The 21,213-nt window shown below is 46.3% G+C and overlaps 1 protein-coding gene and 1 long non-coding RNA gene across 5 annotated transcripts in view; both read right to left on the bottom strand.

The window, feature by feature from the left end:
* LOC141614590 (uncharacterized) overlaps positions 1–21,213 on the bottom strand; it is a 237,844-nt gene that overhangs the window by 2,455 nt on the left and 214,176 nt on the right. The window contains exon 5 of one of the 4 annotated variants that reach the window (XM_074433345.1): positions 1,341–1,636. The exons of the other annotated variants lie outside the window; for them this stretch is intronic. The gene's annotated coding sequence lies outside the window, so the exon portion shown is untranslated. Of the gene's footprint in view, positions 1–1,340; positions 1,637–21,213 lie in introns of those variants that run through there. 4 annotated transcript variants of the gene reach the window in all.
* On the bottom strand, positions 2,861–3,749 carry LOC141619150 (uncharacterized). The gene is made up of 3 exons (XR_012531609.1): positions 3,647–3,749; positions 3,378–3,504; positions 2,861–3,291 (listed from the first exon to the last, which is right to left on the bottom strand). It is a non-coding gene; the product is annotated as an uncharacterized LOC141619150 (long non-coding RNA).

Below are 21,213 nucleotides of genomic sequence, written 5' to 3'. Positions count from 1 at the left end.
CTTGTTGTTTAAGGGAATTTCCCTTGAAATGTGTTATGCTTGTGTTAACAAGACAATGATGCATAATTTGATGATGCAATACCATTGCTTTTATATACATGCAAAATGACTCATAAGTCATTATAGAGCAAGATAATGATATAATAATTTGATAATGCAATTTGTACTATTTTATACTACCAAAACTTGTTCACGTGTTTATCCACGAGAAACAGAAACTAGAAAGTGTGGTTCGTTCCAGGATAAACTATAAACCGGGAATTGGGTAGGACTCGTAAGAGCCATAGGACCCGTCTAGTTACTACAATAATACTCCATGCACGTAGTATGCATCCCGCCAATCGGCCAACCGGGTCGTCCCATAAAAACCAGTCAGCTAACCCGTTCCAAACCCACATTGATCTAAACCAAATCTACTATTAACAACCTCTAGCATGTATCAAAGATGGCTTTGAACCAGCCTGAGAAGATAGAGTGGCGAAATCAGAACTACACGGCTACAAACCAGCCTAACTTAGTGGGGTGGCTCAAGCCAAGTTGGGTATGTTCAATTCAGATGGACCACAAACCAATTCAAATAGTCCGAATTAACAGGGTCCAGGTTCAGACGTTGGTTCAGGCAATGACCAGATCTAGTTGTGGGACAGATCAATGATTGGGAAAAGTCTTAAAAATGTTTCTAACAAGTGTTATAATCTCATGGATACCTTTTTACGGAGTATTATATAAAATATTTATCAATCATTGTAAAATAATTGTAATGTATAATTGATTCAGTCAACGAAGATTTTACTCAGGTCTAGGATCTTTAAACACATAATATCATCACATCAGACTAAGATGTTCATATTGGAATATAATATAATATCACAAATCGTATTCAACTATTCACAAATCACAATTGCTTGTGTACAGTGTACACCACTAAGTGACTAAATATCCAAGAGCCAAGAGTTACCAAAGATTACAAACAACAAGCCCCCTGATAAATCGGGGTCGGGTAGTAGGATTGTCATTTGAAACAATCAATACATAATAAAAACAATGAAAAAGGAATTACCTTAAACTCAATTTTTGCGGCAATGGAACTGGAAGATTATATTTGTTCACACATCCCATGCCGACAGCCTCCCAACCCAACATCCGGAACTGAACGATAAAATCAAAGGCGTAAATTCATGTTCTCTACAGAGCGGTTTTTTCTTTTTCCGTCATCAGCATTCATGTTCTCTGGGGTAATGTAAGCTAAGAGTTCCATAAACGATCTTTCCTTATCATCAATAACATCTATCCTAGCTTTCTCTCGCGTTTCTCTGTCGCCTTCCCTGTTTCGATTCTATCGCTTTCTTGCACTAGCACTGCACTTCTTTCTTGACACGATTCTCCTTGAGCTCCATGTTAACACCTTCGATTGCTACATGATCTTTCGAATACTTCTGCTTTTTAAACTCTATTTTATCTTTTGGTAGATTGTCGGCTTTAGTGTTCTCCATTAATCTCTCGCCAATATCCTTCTTTTTCTTCAGGGGTTCAACATCATTCCACGCAGCTCTACCTTCTTAGTCTTTTGAGCATGGTTCAGTGTTTCTAATCTTTTTGAATTAAGTAATTGCAAACTAGGAGCTAGTTTGTTAATCTGCATTCAATGCATTACCGCTTACCACGATTAACCAACATCGTTTGCATAATAAAATTACAGTCATCTAATTAAAGCTAGCCTCGTAAAAGATTTTACCTTCTTAAGTAGTTTGCCTTCTCGGCTATGGGGTTGCCAAGTAGATTCGGGTTTTTCGATCCGTAACGAAGAAAGTGCCCGCCAAAACCCAAAAAAAAAAAAAAAAAAAAAACGGTATTAAGGAAATTTTATACAAAGAATATAAAAAAGAAGAAAATGTGAATGCATCCCGTTAGTGCATACCTCTATATCAGACCACCTAGAAAGCATGTTGTTTCCCATGTCCAAAATTTGAAGTTTCTTATTGTGACTCAGTTCTTCTGGTAGTGTAGTGTCTGTTAGAAAACAAGTATATTGATAAGCAATGTTGCTCGTTGTTGGTGATTAGGGTAAAAATGCAATCACAAAACAAGACTGACGGAAGAAACATGGGTGAAGTGAGGAAAAAAATCGAGCACACACCTTAATTTCATTGTGAGATAGACGTAGTTGTTCTAGTTCAGTGCACGCCTTGATTGATGTGTCAATTGCTTCTAACTCGGCGCTTGGAGAGGAAATCTAAAGCACCCAATAACAACATAAGAAGCAGATGTTGTATTAGTAGTTGCGCACTTGCACTTACTTTGACAATCAGCAATTATCTCTCTATAAAATGCACACCTATACAATTGATTTCAGCTTAGCAAGTGAATTACCCATCTTACTTATCAGATTCCTAGAAATGATTTCAGCTTAGCAAGTGAATTACCCATCTTACGACAGCATAGGTCATTGTAGTGTACAATGTATCTTACGATGAATAAACCAACAGAACCTAGAAATGATGTCTCAAGAACATCCACAAAGAGCCTCTCTATACTTGGATCTACCTTCTCTAAGGTATCGTATCTAGTGACAATCGACATAATAGCCTCAACGCGTGGTACATAGCAATTAAATGGCGAAACATTACACAACAAATGTAAGTAGTAACCATGAAGCTTACACATCATCACACGAGGTTCTACAAGTTTTCACGACAAAGATTACACGACAAAGATAGGTCATTGACACTAAGGTTCTACAAGTTTTCACGTCGTTAGTTTTGCTAAAGGCTCAACGAAGATCATAACAAATCGCAAAGCATTTCCAAGAGATCAATACTTCAAGGAAAAAAATGAAGCTTACATATCTCACACCGAGATCTATCGTTACGTAAATCGGGCATGAAAGTCTTCAGAGAAAGAAAGGTCCAGGACATTGTTTAAAACTTTGTAAACTTTCTTTTTCTCAGGTAAAAGATACACACTTACACAGTTCACTCAGTATCTATCATAGCAGTTTTCTTCGTTCTCCATATACAGATATGTAATAATACTCTAATATAAAAAGGCCTCACATGTGGGCCAAACTATCTACCCTTTAGTTAATGAAGAATACACAAGGTTATGGCTATATCACGCATGTGAAAAAGACATATACACGACTTACTCTTTCCAAACAAATCGATAAGGTGGAAAATGAATTCGGGTCACCGTGTTTTCTTACATGGAGCCGCCATAATCACTTCATATTTTCGGTCATCCGATAGCGGCAACGTAATTTATCGATACAAGACCTGTCATTTTCTCCTTGCCCTACAAAAGAATCCCGGTAAGTCTTAAAGTGCTTGATATGACAAATGGCTTAGAGATGTAGTCGAATGAGGACATTGATCATGTACCTGGAGAGTTTTCAGTTGAATAGCTTCCACTAACTCAATTTTTTCAAGGGGCTTATATCTTCTACACAATGTCTCCTTTTCAATCCGGAATCACAATATCTAGTTGTCTCACTATTCGTTTCAGGAGCTGCATAAATGATAAAAGTGAATAAGCGATTATGTACCTAGAGAGCACATTTCAAGTATCCGATATAAAGGAAGTGGAACAAAAGCACACGACAATTTGGAGACTCAAAATTCAACTAAAGTTAGCTAAGTCTGACGAATACCATTATCGCTGTCCTTGAGCCTTTTGTATTTAGGTAAATTGATATCTTGATGAGAATATCTACTGATTCCTACTTCTTCCTCGCATTGTTTTGTAAGTCATCAACTTCCTAGGTGGTTCATGAGTTCCTGCAAACATAAGCTCAACTCTCAGCTTTAAGAGAGCAAAACAAAGTTAATACTTAATCTAAATTGCCGGCCTCCAGATGTAGCTTAAACTTGACATTCATCACCGTCAGGGACCCAAAACACGACGATCTGACTCAAATTTCTCGATGGAAAACATGGAATCCACATTCAAACAATTCACGAAAATTGTGTTCTTGAGTCCTCAATCATTTTATGTCCTGGATTCATTAGATATCTAATGCTCAAGTGCTTAGCTATATAGCCACCTTAATTTCAACATTAGTGTCAAGATGATTGTGATTTACTTCACTCTTCACCCATACATACATTAACCAGTCTTTCTTGTATAATGTCGTAGCTATACCATAATGATTAACGTCAACCTACCAAAGAATGTGGTGCTCAATCGATGCTACTGATAACATAGTTGACAACTGTTATGATAATTTCCACCCTGTAATTGACCCTATAGATAACACAGAAGCAAGAACTACCAAATACTACAATTAATCTTAAAGACATAAACATCATGTAGGCAGGTATCCTTAAGGATGTATGATGACATGTTGCAGGCTTGCAGCTGATGTACCTTCACCATTCCTAATCTCCCCTTTCACCACCATCATTTTCGCTTTCCCTCTTTGTTTTAAACTCCATTAGCGTGTAACAATACCCTCAATCCAAACCACCCTATATATACTCCTATAGTTAAACAAGAAATAGGTGAATTTTTGTTGGTCTCACAGAACTTACTATCCTCAAACTTCATGAAAATTTTCAAACTAAAACATCCAGAGACCATCCGAACACTTGAATGAATCAGTGACGGAACTAAAGGAGACTAGGAGGCAGGGGCAGCCGTCACCTAGGCTATGAAAAATTCAAAACTTTAAGCTAAAATTTCCAATCTTTTTCTAGTTTTTTTTACTGTATTACACTTCTAGCTCACCAGTCACCACTTCACCTTCACCTCCTAAATTGTTCGCCTCCCTAACTAAAAATCCTGGTTCCGCTACTTTTCAAATACCCATCCTACCATAAAGCTATAAAATCAACCCCTCTACTTATAAAATGCCCATTAAGTTTCAAGGTCCCGGGTTCGAGCCCGAATACACTAGCTATTGCTCCAAGGTCTAATCTTTGATCTTCCCATGCCATTATTTCAGCTATTTTTGATACTATTGGGCAATATACTTTTATTATCCTTCTTCCATTGTTGTTCTTGTTATTGTTATTGCTCTTTTCTTCAGTTCTTTTTTTTTTTTTTGGGTTATTTGGGGATTTTGAGTTGAATTGAAGGAGAAATTTGGAGGGTTTTGTTGATTGTTTGAGCTGAATTTAGGAAAGGTTGAATGTTGAAGTGTGACTGTGTTCTGGAAGACTTGCAATGGGACAATCGAGTTGGATTTAGGTTGAGTTAATTTGAGTCGGGTTATTTCCGGTATGTGATTTCGGGTCACTTTTAGATGTCTAGTTATCGCCTATTGGATCACTTCGGGTTAGGTAATTTTTTATAATGGGTCACCTAGGGTCAATGTTCAGGTCAATTATTGAGCCAATCAAGGCTTGGATCGAGTCTAGGTGAGGCTGGGTTATAATCGGATTTCCAGTCAGCCTTATTGAGTCTGGTCATTCGGATATGTTTTGTCGCGTCTATTAAATGCTGCCCTCGGGCCCTAGAAGGCTTAGCATCCAACACTCGTAATCGTGATTAAAGCGGATATATTATAATGTAAATATAGAGTCATCGAGATAAATTGGGACATCTACAACTCCACAACATGTCAATGACAATTAGGGTTATACCCTGAGTCAATATGTCATTTGCTAGTAAGACGAGTCTATTTCAATTAAGGAGCGTGGGACTAAAACAACTGATATGTAGTCGATTGGGAGATTCGGTCGTTTTAGTCTTTGAATTTCGAATATAATTCAGCATTTTTTAAACTAATGTAATTCCTCTATTCAATTCCACTCTACCAGTTGGAGTTTTGCACAAGTATTAAGAAAAATTAAAGAAACAATAGAAATACATTTGGGATTGTGCATACTACTTTATTAAATGATAAAGTGTGGCTCTAATTCTGATTTGATTATGGGATAATCTTCCCACCAAAATGTTCAACATTTTAAAAACCCCACCAAAACTTCTATTTACATTTTCCCTCCACTTCCTGTCAACTCTTAAGTTACCAAAACTGAGGGATTCCAGCAATATAACAACACTTCATCACCCATTATTTACAACAAATTTGTCCTCAAATTACATCTTTCTCTCATTCATTAACAACACAACAACAAAAAAACCTTACAATCCATAAATTTTTACAGTCCATAACATTAAATTACAAACATAAAATTACAGCAAAATGGGCTTCAAGTGCATGACAAAAGAACAGCGGACAGAAATCGCCATTTACTTGCTTGAAAAGTCGCAAAATGGTAAGCTTTCTTGTGGCACCATCAAAGAGGTAGCTGCAGGTACGCTTTGAGTGATAGAAGCATATCTAACATATGGAGACTAGCAAAAAAAACCAAGGTTAGTAGGTGAGAGGTTAGATGTGAAGAGTGGGAGGATAGGTGTCACGGTCCGGGACTTTGAGCCGGAACGTGGCGCGCACCCTTTTCTAACACACGACAAGAATGCAAGCGAGAGCGTCAAGCACTAGTGAAGGATCACTAGTGCATTCGTAATCGGTCTTGGTCGGTGTGTGTCGGGAATCCTAGTCACGATTATCAAGTCCGACACACGAAAGCAATAAAAGTAAGCAATACGATTATTGAAAGCAAGCAACAAGCAACAACAAGCTTTTGGATGAGAAGCGGTTTTTGATTGACTAGCACCTCTCATAGAGGCAAATTTGATAGTTTGGTCCTGGTAGCAGGATACATTGATTGTGCAGAATAGCGATATGTTTTCTAAACGCCTAAAAACATATCTTAAACTAAAAACGAGACTCCAAGATTCGACACGCAGGAAGTAATCTTGGAGTACTAAATGAAACTAAAAACAGAAATGAAAATACATAAGTGCAAATAAGAAATCTAAGGGTTCGAAGAGGAATGACCGCGCGCGCAATTTTTAGGAATTGTGCACTACAACTGCGGCTCATTACACTCTCCCCCACCTAATTTGTTGCCGTCCTCGGCAACGCTTGAAAATCTTCATGGCTGGTTCAGTCGGCTGATGTCGCTGGAAGTTGATTGGAGCGGATGTTGGCGCACTTGCTCTTGTTGCGGGTGGGATCTTCAGGATCTGGATGGTAAGGCTTTAGACAGCTCACATGAAAGACAAGGTGACACTTCATCCAGGCAGGGCGGTCAAGCTTGTATGCCACTTCCCCAATCCGCTTGATCACTTGGATGAGGCCTTCGTACTTTCGCACTAGACGCTTGTCTCGTCCTCGGAGGAATCTCATCTTCTCTTTATTCAGCTTCACCATGACCATGTCGCCTACTTTGAACTCCCTTGGTCTCCAATTATGATCCGCCCACTTCTTCATGCGGCGAGACGCTTTCTCCAAGTAAATTCGAGCAATTTTGGCATTCACGTTCCATTATTTCTGTAACACCCCCATATACCAAGGTATAACAACCCGACCCACCACGGTCGTAACACAACCCCAATAAGATGGGATGTGTACCTTTGGGTCCATTACTTGTCCTCACTTAAGTCCAAAAGTACAAGGCCTTGTTACTAAGTGGTGGGTGAAATCCTTTATAAACATATCACAAGCTCCATATTTTCCCGATGTGAGACAACTTACTCTCAATCATATCTCTTGGGGTGTTACAAACTCCCCCACTTAAATAACACAACGTCCTCGTTGTGCTCGGAGGCTGACTACAGCCAAGCCCAGAATCCTCCCCCGCTAGGTGTGTGACCCGGGTACTCCCGACCACAGGCTCACCACACGGTCGCAGAGTTTCTCTGATACCATTTATAACAACCCGACCCACCACGGTCGTAACACAACCCCAATAAGATGGAATGTGTACCTTTGGGTCCATTACTTGTCCTCACTTAAGTCCAAAAGTACAAGGCCTTGTTACTAAGTGGTGGGTGGAATCCTTTATAAACATATCACAAGCTCCATATTTTCCCGATGTGAGACAACTTACTCTCAATCATATCTTTTGGGGTGTTACACAAGGAGCCTTAACAAGACCTTCCCTAGCATATACAGGTGTTACCATCTCGGTTGCCCGAGGTAAGTAATCATCAAAAGTCGATAAAAGAACAATTACAGTTATTTTACAAGTGTTACAGCCAAACTATTAAATAAAGATACAACTCGTCAACTATATGCTACTTCTATCATTACTCGTGAGGACTCATCCCAGCCAGGACTACCGCAACCATCCAAGATAACACCTGCTAAGACTGACTGCTCACCATAAGGGATCACGGCAGACACATAAGACAAACAAGACAACCACACAAGGTCAGTAATTGAGGCAAGATACAACAACCAACTATCAACATATTACAAATACAATCAAACACACACACAGTCACAAGCACTCCAACCAATCTCCGTCACCGACTGTCCACTGGACCAGCCCTGCCAGTGGGGGACCGCAGCCGTTCCCACCTAAGCCCCGCTCATCATACCGAGCGATAACCCTGTCCCATTAATGTGCACATCCCCTCCCGTGGCGGGTTCCACGGAGGGCGAAACTAGGGCGTGAAGCCACTCCCGCAAGTGACTCCACTCAGCCGAGGACGCACCTCGAGAACCAGAGACAAACAATCACAACCAGCTGCATGACAACAATGATAACAATAACAACTACAGCCACAACAAGAACGATGATCAACAACAACAACCGACACTCTAACAACCAACAGAAACTGAGTAGGCGAACCTACCGTTAACCAAAAGCAGCGATTCCTCAACCAACCATACGACATCAACCAAGCAAGCAATCCCTATACAAACAACACAACAATCCTCTATCACTACCATTCTAGCCCTAATCTGGAAACACAAAGACAAAGATGATGATGACGGCATACCTATACGTAGAAACCCAGCAAGAAGACCGCTACTCGACTCAAGCAATCACCTCCTATGGCACAAGTACCCTTAAAAGCTCCCATGGGATGTTCTATGGTGAAGAGGAGAGGAAGAGACGACATCTAGGTTTTGGGAAAAGGCGGAAATGATTTGCGGTTTTAACAAAACACGATTATAAACCCTCGCTGAAAAGACACTACTCGATCGAGTAACTAACGTACTCGATCGAGTGGCCCCTACTCGATCGAGTGCCTAAGCTACTCGATCGAGTAACCTCTACTCTATCGAGTACCACTCAAACTTAAAGGCAAACAAGGCACAAGGTAACTATGGCACGTAACACTAAGGGATATTGCCTGCCCCCGAGGTCAGTCAACGGGTCCCGAAAAGGACGGGTATTACAGTCTTCCCCCCTTAAAAAGAACTTCGTCCCCGAAGTTCAACTCATCCTCCCCCACCCATAAAACAAGAAACCAAGGTCGACATCACCGTTCTCCCGACACATGTCACTACTCTCTAGAAACATTACCCCACTATGTCATCATCATCATGTCCGACACACCATATACACCAACTTCTACAACCCACAACTCGATTTACCAACTCACAACATGTACCAACACGACCAACGACTATACTATTGCTCCAAACTTTTAGCCACGCAACTACGAGACCATATTAGCACACGACTGCCAACATCCAAACATGTCACACAACGATCCTATTGCACTACATGATTCAAACACTTTGTTACCGTTCCCGACATACTTATCTCTTTATGACCATCTTTTCATTGTAAATTACTCAACTTTTACTTAAGCATACAAATTACTCATCAAAACGATTAAAACCATTATAACTTTCAGCTAGAGATATAACAGAGACAATAGAGAACATTACAAACGAACAACAAAATTATTATAATATCGGCCTTTTTATTTTGCGATATTACTCTTCCCCTCTAAAAAGGAACTTCGTCCCTGAAGTTCACCATCAAACAATATCCTACACGTGAAGCACCTTGTCGACATTACTCATTGATCATTACTAACAAAGACTTATATATATATATATATATATATATATATATATATATATATATATAGAGAGAGAGAGAGAGAGAGAGAGAGAGAGAGAGAGAGAGAGAGAGAAGGGTTCTTATAAGGCCTTCATACCTTATAAGGCCCTAAGTCTTTATAAGAGCCCTAGGATGAAGGGATTGAAGGGATGAGATGAGGAGAGAGGGCGTGTTTTTCAGAGCAAAAAAAAAAAATGTTGATTGTGTGAGAGAGGGACCACTTTCACTGTTAATGTACTGCCTCCATATCAAATCTCGCGGATAATAGCAATAAACAAAGCCTCCTATATCATTTTGCATGCTTCCCTCCTCTTTTCACCATTCAAAACCTCTCAACAAGCAAAAACCCATATGTTCCGGGTGTAATTCCAGAGCAGGTATCGTTACCACCCGTGGCTTATAGAATAATGTCTTGAGTTGAACCCTTCTTGCCTTTATCGTTCCTCTCGGCCTCTCCTGCAACAATGAACGAACTGAGGGCTTGGCTTTGTGCCAAGCGTACTCACTCCGACGCTCAAGTCAGTAAACTTAAAGGATTAAGCTGTGTTACTTGGCTGGATATGTATTGTAGAGAGATAAGGAAGATATTACCAGATGAATAGTGTGTTTAGGTTCAGTTGTTGGATCCTTTCCTCAATGAAGGTTGAGGAGTATTTATAGGCTTTCACCTTTTGTCACGTAGTGGCCAAGTGGCCAAGTGGCTAGCAGGTGGAAAGACTGATCTACCCCTCGGCCGAGGGACCTATGCAGGCCGGCGGGCCATGTTGACTCACCGCCGAGGGGTCTTGGATATGAGTACGCGGGTATGTGTCCCGGCTGGCAGGTAGTCATGCCGAGACCCAGGCTAACAGGCCGATGGGCTGCATCGGCTAGTCTGGGTAAGTCGTTGACTTGCTGTGGATATCTTTGACCTTGTTCAATATGTTGACTTGGTCAGCGGTGCAGAATATGCCCCATCAATTTGCCCCCAGCGTAGTCTATGCCGTGGTATGGGCTCCGATGTACGTTTGAGCGTATATTCTGCGCAAGTAATTTGTAACAAATGTTCTGCATCGGCTTCTTCTGCGGCGGCTTCTTTTTCCTCGGCCTGGTCTATCCTAGGCCGTACCATATCCCCCCTCCACATGGATGCGTAAAGGGTATCCGATGTGGAAAAGAAAGTGACGCTGGCCGAGACCAGGGTTGAGAGTGCCGGTTGTTTTTGATTGCCCCCGGCCGGCGCTACCTAGCTTGGTTGATCGAGTGGCCGGCGGAGAATAGATGCTTGGGAATTTGTTGAGGAAGGTGAATAGGCGGAGAAATATGAATGGGCGTGTTGAAGACGCTTGGTTACTGTTGTATTGATTGACGTCTAACTGTTGCAACGATTGACATCCCGTGGTTGCATGTCCGACACGTGTCTGCACGCTGATTGGATGACGCTTCATGGGCTGTTCGCTGATTGGTCCTTCTTTATGGGCTTTTCCCTATAAATAGGGCAGCTATTCCGTGAAATTGGCCACCAATTTCATTCTCCAAAATTTTTCTTCTCTCTAAACTCTTAAGGGCTTCCTTGTCTTCTAATTTTCAGAGTTATCACTCCGTGAGTGTTTTTCGTAAACAAACAAATTTCTTCACTTTTTATTTTGTTAAATAATTATTGCTATTATGTCTTCTCGCCGACGCCGGACTAGCACTTCTGCGCCGGGGTTCCCGTTGCGTCTTGATGGGGAGGGGATACTAGATGCCATCCCGATAAGGTTTGGGGGCCCTAGGTCTCCTTCTCCCGTAGTCGATCCACCAATTTTGGAGGAAAGGGAGGATGAGGATGACGATGCTTGATGAGGATGAGAGGACTCCTTCGATGGTGGGAGGTCTGTCTATCCCGGATCATGGCGAGCCCCGCACGATCGGTCTTGACCGTGTTTGGTCCCATAAGTTCGCCGATTGTTCCGGCGAGACATTTTTCGGAGACCATTTCTCCCTCGGTGAGGGGTACAAGATTGTTATCCCTAAGAAGGGTCGGGTGGTCTGTTGCCCTCCCCGGTCACACCGGCGTGTATATCGATCACACGGAGTACGGGCTGCGGTTTCCTCCGAATAAATATGTCGCGGCCATCGTCAAAGCCATGAACGTCGCTGTGGCCCAACTACATCCGCTGGCCATGAGGACGATAGTTGGCTTTGTGTGGCTCTGTCTTTTTAGGGGGGAGATCCCGACAGTCAACTTATTCTGCCGCCTTCATCATCTACGGCCGTCAATTGCTGGCAAGGTGGGGTGGTACAGCGTGCAGATGGAACCTGGCTATGTCTCCGTGAACAAGCTTACTTCTTGCAAGGACTGGCAACGGCGATGGGTGTACGTCCAAGTGCCGGAGGACTACCCATTGCCTCGGTCTTTCCAGAGCCCTGTTCACTTGCGGTGTGAGACCCCGGAAGAATACGAGAAATGTATCTCCCGGGGTAAGGTTAAGATGGACGCTTCGTTGGTGCCCCTTACCGCGGATGAGAAACGGGCGATGCATTTGTTTGACGCTGAGAAAGGATGGCTGCCCCCAACTCAGATCATTCTTCAAGACGAGATGCTTTGCCGCGTCGGCCTCATACCGGCCCTCAACCAGGGTGAGTGGGGTCGGTGTGAGGCCCACCTTTGTTTGCTATATTCCTGTTTTTGGAACCTTGTTTTTCTTTTATGTAACTTTTATTTGATTTCTTGCAGATCGATTTGGTCAGGATCTGTCTGAGAGGGACTTGGACAGGTTAGGGCTTGACAAAGACGGGGAGGTCGTTATACAGCATCCTACGGCTGACTTGCGTGATCGTAGACCGTCTCCCAACGAACTCATAGATAAGGAGCTGAAGTCGCTGGATCCGGCGGCGGCCCAGGCAAGGGTTCTCGGGGGCGTGCCAAAGAGAACAAGGAAGGCAGCGTCCAGGTTGGTGGCACCGTCTGCGCCAGCTCCCTCTTCGACCCCAGTGGTTCAGGAGCCTGTGGAGGTCATCGAAATCGCTGATGGGGCGGTGACCGTTGCTAAGGCCTCTTCTCCGAAGAAGAGGAAAGAGCCTCCGTCTGCTTCCATCGCTGCCGGAGAGAAGACTGACTCAGCCGGCCCTCGAACAAAGAGGGTCCAGACTGGTACGGATCTAACTTGTGGTTCGGATTTAGCCGGTTCGTTGGACATCCCAGATGACCGGCTTTCTGATGTGTCAATGCATGGTGACATGGATGCTCTGTGTGTAAATTTTTTGTAGATCCTCCTTCGGCAGCCCGCCGTCCTCACTGAACGGCAATTAGGGAAGCAGCCCGAGAAGGCTATTGAGAAGGCGGGTGACAGAAATGTCATCGTTGACTCCTCGGTTCAGAAGATTCCTCCCTCCGAGCTTGTGGCAGAGGGTGTGAAATTATATAAGAGGCCAAGTGGACCCAACAAGCCGGCTCCTACATCTTGGAGCAGGAGAAGACCATGGGCCAAGCTGCGCCACTGATCACGAAGCTTAAACTTGATCTCTCCGCCGCAAGGGGGAAGCCGCGAAGGCTAAACTGGATCTCTTTGCTGCCAGCCGGCGCGTGGAGGAAATGGAGAAGCTGCTAGGGGCCGAGAAGGCCAAAGTGGAGGAGGCTGATGCCGCCACTGCCAAGATGATGGGGGAGCGGGACAGGTATAAGGATGCCTATGACGCCGTGGCTGCCAAGGGAGAAAAGTGGAAGGATCTGTTCCACAACCAGGCCGAGGCGCTCAGGGACGCGCAGGCTGCCCTTGCTCAAAAGGAGAAGGATATTGAAATGCTTCAAGATGTTCTTCTCCCTAAAATGTGCGCCCAATTTCGGGACCAAGCCGAGGAGGCGGCCAGGGAGGCAATAAGGAGACTCGTCCCCGAGGGCTCTTTCCCGTGGGATAAGTTTGAACAGCTTCTGGACGAGATGGCTGATGCTGCGGATGCAGCGGCTGCACAGGAGGCGGAGGCAGCGAAGGCGGCTCAGATAGCTGAGGCCAAGGCGGCCTATGATGCGAAAGTGAAGGAGGGTGAGAGGCTGAAGTTGCTGGAAAATGTTCAGCCTTCCTCAAAGCCGACCACCGAAGATGCTGCTGCTACTGACGGGGGGCAGCAACAGGCATAGGGAGACGGGCGGTCGTCACCAGACTCACCCGGCGTCTCGGATAGCTTTAGCTGTTCGGGGGCCAATTATTGAGCCTTCTCTCCCTGCCATCCTTTTGGCGCTTCAAATCCCAAGTCTGTAACCTTTTGCTTTTTTGTTTCTTCGCTTTTTGTAAAGCTTTGGTAGGTAGAGTTTAGGCTATCCTTATGGGGACGGCCGTCGTTTGTACTCTCCTTGCAATCATCTTTAATAAAGTTATCTTATCGGCCTTTGGCTTGGCCGGGGCTTCGATCACAATTCCTCGTTTGTCTTTTTGCGTTATTAATTGAGTGCCTTCGTTTTTACACTCGGCATGACCGAGGCAGTTTGAATGCATGTCTCAACTGTGTTTAACGTCTTTAGCGTTCGTAACTGTGTAGGCATATTGACCGCTAGATTGGCGTCTCAATTGCACTGAGTATACGTTTCTTTTTTAGCGTATCGACCGGCGTGTTCCCCGTCGCTCTCGGCTTTGACCGAGGTAATCGGGGTTGCGGCTTCGATAGCATTCGTAACTGTGTAGGCATATTGACCGCTAGATTGGCGTCTCAATTGCGCTGAGTATACGTTTCTTTTTGAGCGTATCGACCGGCGTGTTCCCCGTCGCTCTCGGCTTTGGCCGAGGTAATCGGGGTTGCGGCTCTGATAGCGATCGTAACTGTGTAGGCATATTGACCGCTAGATTGGTGTCTCAATTGCGCTGAGTATACGTTTCTTTTTGAGCATATCGACCGGCGTGTTCCCCGTCGCTCTCGGCTTTGGCCGAGGTAATCGGGGTTGCGGCTCTGATAGCGATCGTAACTGTGTAGGCATATTGACCGCTAGATTGGCGTCTCAATTGCGCTGAGTATACGTTTCTTTTTGAGCGTATCGACCGGCGTGTTCCCCGTCGCTCTCGGCTTTGGCCGAGGTAATCGGGGTTGCGGCTCTGATAGCGATTCTTCTCTTTGAGTTCCTGCCTGGTGGCAATTTGTGGAGGGGACAAACACTTTGATGGAAAACTTGGGCGATTCATTTGTTTGTTATGATCGTGCGTTGGGGTGTCCATAATGGGTTTGGACACCTCCGCCGCTATACAAAGTATTTTCTCAAGTTATCGGTGTTCCAATGGCTCATCAAAGGCACACCTCCCATATCTGTCAGCCGGTATGTTCCCGGCCTCATCTCTTCGACCACTTTGTAGGGGCCCTCCCAGTTGGCCGTCAGTTTACCATGAATATTTCCTTTGTTGGTGGCAGCCGACTTCCTTAGGACTAGGTCTCCCATTTTTAAGTCCCTTTTGTGGACTCTTCGGTTGTAGGCTCTCTTCATCCGGTTTTGATATACGGCCAAGTTGAGGCGTGCCGTATCTCGGCTTTCTTCGACCAGGTCTAGGGAAGCTCTTAGGCCCTCCTCGTTTTCAATCGGGTCAAAGGTGGCCGTTACGAATGTCGGCACCGTCGCTTCGATTGGCGGGGGGATCGCCGGAGCCGTAGACTAGGTGGAAAGGGGTGTAACCCGTTGCTTCTTTCTCCGTGGTTCGAAGGGACCACAGACGCCGGTAGTTCATCGGCCCACCTTCCCTTAAGGTCTTCAACTGTCTTCTTCAAACCGTTGAGGATTGTTTTGTTGGCGCCTCCGCCGCCTGCCGTTACTCGTGGGTGGCGGACGGAGGAATACGCAAACTTGATGCCAAGCTCTTCTAACCGTTCATTATCGTCGCGCTCCAAAACTCTCGGCCGTGGTCAAATACCATAACTTGGGGTAATCCGGCGAGTTATAACATTTTCCCAGTTACCTTTCGACGGCCGCCGGGTCTTCGGCCGGTATCGCTACGGCTTCAACCCATTTGGTGAAGTAGTCAACGGCGACGATTAAGAACTTCCTTCATCCGGAGGCCGTTGGGAACGGCCCTAGCATGTCCATCCCCCACGGTGCGAAAGGAAGGGGACTAAGCACCGGTTGTAGGTCTCGGAGGGAGCGTGTATCACCGGGGCATGCATCCGACGGTTCGTGCACTTCTTGGTCTTCGTTCGGAATCTTGAAGCATGGTGGGCCGAGTAAGTAGCCAGCTCGGAGAGCTTTGTGGGCTAGTGTTCTTGCCCCCATGTGATGTCCACAGATGCCTTCGAGAATTTCTCGTCAAGATGCTCGATTCTGCGTCGGTGGACCGACACACTTCAAGAGTGGTCTTATTACGGATCTTCTCGTACGCTTCCCCTTCGAACACCAAGTACCTGGCGGCGATCCTTTTTATTTTGGCCGAGGGATTGCGGCCCTCCGGCAATTCACCTGTAAGCTTGTATTTCATTATCGGAGTCATCCACGTTGTCTCGGTCTCTATGTTACCCACCATGCCGACGGTCTCAGTGATGCTTTTCGCATTCCCGATATCTACCAAAGACGGTTCGTGACATTCTTGATGGTTGAGCTGGCCAGTTTGGAGAGAGCGTCGGCCCGGTTGTTCTCGGATCTGGGAACGCACTGGATTTGGAAAGATTTCAACTTTGCTACGTCGGCTTTTACCCTTTCTAGGTACCTTACCATTCCGTCGTCCCGAGCCTCATACTCCCCTCTGATTTGGTTGGTAACCAACATCGAGTCTGTCTTCAACACAATGTGTTCTGCTCCGGCAGCCCTAGCTAGCTCGACTCCGGTTATCACCGCCTCGTATTCGGATTCATTGTTCGAGGCCGAGAAGGTGAATTTCAAGGCGTATTCAAACTCGTCCCCGTTTGGGCTGATGATAAGGATGCCGGCTCCTGAGCTGTTCGTCGTGGAGGAGCCGTCGGTGTAGACCTCCCATATGCCTGGGTTTGGCTCTTCCTGATACGTGCATTCGGCCAGGAAATCTGCAAGTGCTTGCCCCTTTATCGAAGGCCTTGGTTTGTACTGAATGCCGAAACCAGAGAGTTCCACTGCCCATTTGATGAGCCTGCCGGATTGTTCGAATTTTTCCAAAGCTTTCTCCAACGGCTGATCGGTTAGGACCGTCACGGGGTGTGCGTCGAAGTAGGGTTTTAACTTCCTTGTGGCAATGACAACAGCGAAGGTTGCTTTTTCAATTAGTGGGTAATTTCTCTCGGCGGGCAACAGTGTATGGCTGACAAAGTAGATTGGTTGTTGCTGTTTGTCCTCTTCCCTGATGATCACGGCGCTGACCATGGCCGAAGTAACTGCTATGTATAGGTATAGCGTCTCCCCCAAGATCGGCACGACGAGTTGGGAGAGTCGAAGATGAGCTTTGGTTGCTTGAAAGCCGTGCTCGTTCCTCCCCCACCAAGTCTTTATTTCCTTTCAATACTTTGAAGAATGGGGTGCTCTTGTCGGCTGACCGAGAGATGAAACGGGCGAGAGCCGCCATTCTCCCGGTCAGCGTCATAACCTCTTTTCGATTCCTTGGTTCCGGCAGGTCTAGGATTGCTCGGACTTTGTCTGGATTGGCATCTATGCCTCTGGCACTGACGAGTACACCTAGGAATTTACCTGCCCGGACACCGAAGTTGCATTTCATTGGGTTGAGCTTCATCTTGTATTTCCTCAGTGAACAAAATGTCTCGTGTAAATCGGCTAAGTGCTCGCTGTCAGACTTGCTTTTTACAATAGCATCGTCGACGTAAGCCTCAATGTTCCGTCCTTTTTGGTTTTGGAACACTTTGTCCACCAGTCTTGTGTAAGTTGCGCCGGCGTTCTTCAAACCAAACGGCATCATTTTATACATGTATGTGCCGTTGGCGGTGATAAATGCGCATTTAGGCATGTCTTCTTCGGCCATGAACACTTGGTGATACCCTGAGAAGGCGTCCAAAGCAGGCTCGGCAAGATGGTGTAGCCAGCCGTGGCGTCGATTAAACTATCTATTCGAGGCAAGGGATAACAATCTTTGGGGCATGCTTTATTATGGTTGGTAAAGTCTACACACATTCTCCATGCCCCCGATGACTTCTTCACCATTACAACATTGGCTAACCACTCAGGATAAGTACAAGGCATGATGAAACCCGCCGCTAGTAATTTATCTACTTCGGCTTTGATGGCCTCGTCCTTCTCGGCCGAGGAGTTCCTCATTCTCTGCTTGACTGGGCGAGCGGTGGAGAGTACGTTCAGCTTGTGAACAATCACCTCCCGACTCACGCCTGGCAGCTCGGCCGCTGAGTATGCGAAAACATCTTTATTCTTCCTCAGCAGATCCAGGAGGTCGGCTCTGAATTTTGGTTCCAGGTTGACACCGACGGTTACGGTGCGGCCCGGATCAATCTCTACCTCCTCGGTCTCTGCTCCTTCGACCATGCCGATGGTCCGGTCGTTTCCGGATCTGGGGGTGTACTGTATCCGGAAGGATTTTAGTTCTGAAGCGACAGCTCTCACCCTCACTAGATACCTTATCGTCTCGTAGTCTTGGGCTTCGCACTCTCCTTTGATCTGGTTGGTCACTAAGAGTGAATCTGTCTTCACCATGATACGCTCTGCCCCGGCGGTTTTAGTTAGCTCAACTCCGGTTATCACCGCCTCGTATTTGGATTCATTGTTTGAGGCCAATGAGGTAAGCTTTAAGGCGTGCTCAAACACGTCTCCGTTTGGGCTGATAATAACGATGTCGGCCTTCGAGCTATTCGTCGCGGAGGGGCCATTAGCGTAAACCTCCCATAAATCGGGATCCTCCTCGTTCTTCGAGATGAGCTTATGCGCCTCCCCCCGGTCCGAGACATATATCAATGTCAGGGCCCGGATGGATATCACAGCGTCGATTTCGCTCAAAGTGACCCGGCCTATGAGAACGTTGTAGGCAGACGTGTCGTCGATGACTACGAATTCAGATATAACACTCTTGGCTGTACCTCCCTCGCCGAACCTCACCGGCAATCTGACCGACCCCAGGGGTACCAGGCCGGCCCCAGAAAAGCTGTACAACGGGTTGGTGCAGGGGCTCAAATCTTCAATCCTCAGACCGAGGCTGAGAAAGCATTCTCTGTACATAACGTTTGTGTAGGCGCCTGTGTCAATCAGGCACCTCTTCACCAAGCGGTTGGCTATGTCCAGGCGGACTGTAAGTGGGTCGCTATGAAGAGCGACGACTCCCTCGTAGTCCCCCTGTCCGATGGTCATGTCGGGTATGTTGGAAGCGGGGGTTGCTGTGTTGGGCACAAAGTTGATGGCCGGATAAGGTTCATCCAAGTGCCGTTTGTGCCCATGAGCGGACCACCGCTCTCGTTGTCCCTGATGACGACATTGACTACTCCTACTCGCTCAGAAGCGGACTTGCTATTGGATCCGCCGATATCTGGTTTTTGGCCTCTGGCAACATATTTGCCGAGGCTCCCTTTCCGGATCAGTTCTTCAATGGCATCCTTCAGATGTCGGCAATCGTTGGTTAAGTGTCCGGTGTGGCCGTGGTACTCACAGTACTGGCTCGTGTCACCGTCACTCCTCGGCCTAGGGGGTCTTTCCCATTTCTGGCCCTCGTTCTTGCTCAAAGCGAAGACCTCGGCGGCCGATACGACTAGGGGGGTGTGATCATCGTACCGTTTTTTGTAGTACGTTCCCGAGCTCCCCCCGGCATCCGCCGAGCTTTGTTTCCAGGCAGGCTTGTCTGACCATGACCTATTATTCTCACGGCGTCTTTCATTGGACCGTGACCCGTTGCTATCGCGGCGTCTTTCATCCGGGTTGTCCTCCCGGCGGCTCTTCTTTTCTGAGTGCTCGGCCTCACTGGGGCCTACCCAGGTCTTGTGATAGTCCTCTACCTTGATGGCTTGGTCGGCCAACTTTCTGGCGGCGTCCAAGCCCAGGCCTCCGCACTTGATGAGCTCATTTTTTAAATCTCCCCTTGGGAGGCCCTTCATCAGTGCGAAGGCCGCCAGTTCGGGATTGATTTCCCGAATCTGCTGGACCTTTCCGTCGAATCTCTTCACATAGCTCCGTAGAGACTCGCCTCCCTCCTGTTTGATAGTTAGGAGGTCCGATGTCTCCACGGCCCTTCTCTTGTTGCAAAGAGTCTTTGGGCTAGAAAGGCGTCTCTTATGTCGGCGTAATAGTATACCGAGCCGTCGGGAAGCCCCTTGTACCAACTTTGAGCCATTCCATGCAGAGTTGTTGGGAAAACTCGGCACCAGACCTCATCGGGCTGCTCCCATACCGACATGTAAGACTCGAAAGCCTCAGCGTGGTCGGCTGGATCGCTATCTCCCTTGTATGACAGAGGTGGCAACTTGAGCTTAGTTGGCACCTGGACTTCTAGGACGTAGGCGCTGAGGGGCTGTCTGACCACGTGCCGAACGACACGCGGCGATCGGCTCCTCGCATTCCTAATCCGGCTCCTCTCCTCGTAGCGGGAAGGACTCCTTCTTCGACTTGGACTTCTCCTCCAACTCGTTGAGTCGGAATCCTCTTGGCTCCTTTGGGGTAAGCCTCGTTCGTGCGGCGGGGACGCTGTCCTCCCACGAGTGCGGGAAGGACTTAAGTCTACCGCGCCCACTTTGGGCTCCCCCGGCGTCTTATTTGGGTCGGCTTCTCCTAGTGCTCCGTTCAAATTTCTCGGAGTCACGTTTTGGGCCCTGGTCTCCTGGACGATTTCCGCCGCTCTTGTCGGCGTGACAGTGTGAGCAGGCGTATTACTGATTAGGTCCAGGAGCATTTTCAGTTTTGCTACGTCAACCACATGTCCCATGATGGTGACCTGGTTGGTTTGGCGGGCGGCGTGTCGGGTATTATTGGCATCCCGAACTCTGGTTGGATTACTCCGCCGGTGGAGGGCTGCACGACTCCAGAATTGTTGAAAGTATCATCTTGGTAGAATGCGGTTTCGTCGGTCACGACTGCGTCTTGTTGTTTCGACATTTTCTTAGCTTTTTGGGTGGGTTTTTTGTTGTTTTTTTTTTGTTTGGGAATGAATGTGACTAGCTTCTAGTGTCTTTCCCCACGTAGGCGCCAATTGTTCCGGTGTAATTCCGAGCAAGTATCGTTACCACCCGTGGCTTGTAGAATAATGTCTTGAGTTGAACCCTTCTTGCCTTTATCGTTCCTCTCGGCCTCTCCTGCAACAATGAACGAACTGAGGGCTTGGCTTTGTGCCAAGCGTACTCACTCCGACGCTCAAGTCAGTAAACTTAAAGGATTAAGCTGTGTTACTTGGCTGGATATGTATTGTAGAGAGATAAGGAAGATATTACCAGATGAATAGTGTGTTTAGGTTCAGTTGTTGGATCCTTTCCTCAATGAAGGTTGAGGAGTATTTATAGGCTTTCA

This window comes from Silene latifolia, chromosome 1 (assembly GCF_048544455.1).
Source record: "Silene latifolia isolate original U9 population chromosome 1, ASM4854445v1, whole genome shotgun sequence".
Taxonomy (NCBI): domain Eukaryota; kingdom Viridiplantae; phylum Streptophyta; class Magnoliopsida; order Caryophyllales; family Caryophyllaceae; genus Silene; species Silene latifolia.
The sequence above is the reverse complement of the archived record's forward strand: the minus strand, read 5'-3'. Positions and strand labels throughout refer to the sequence as shown.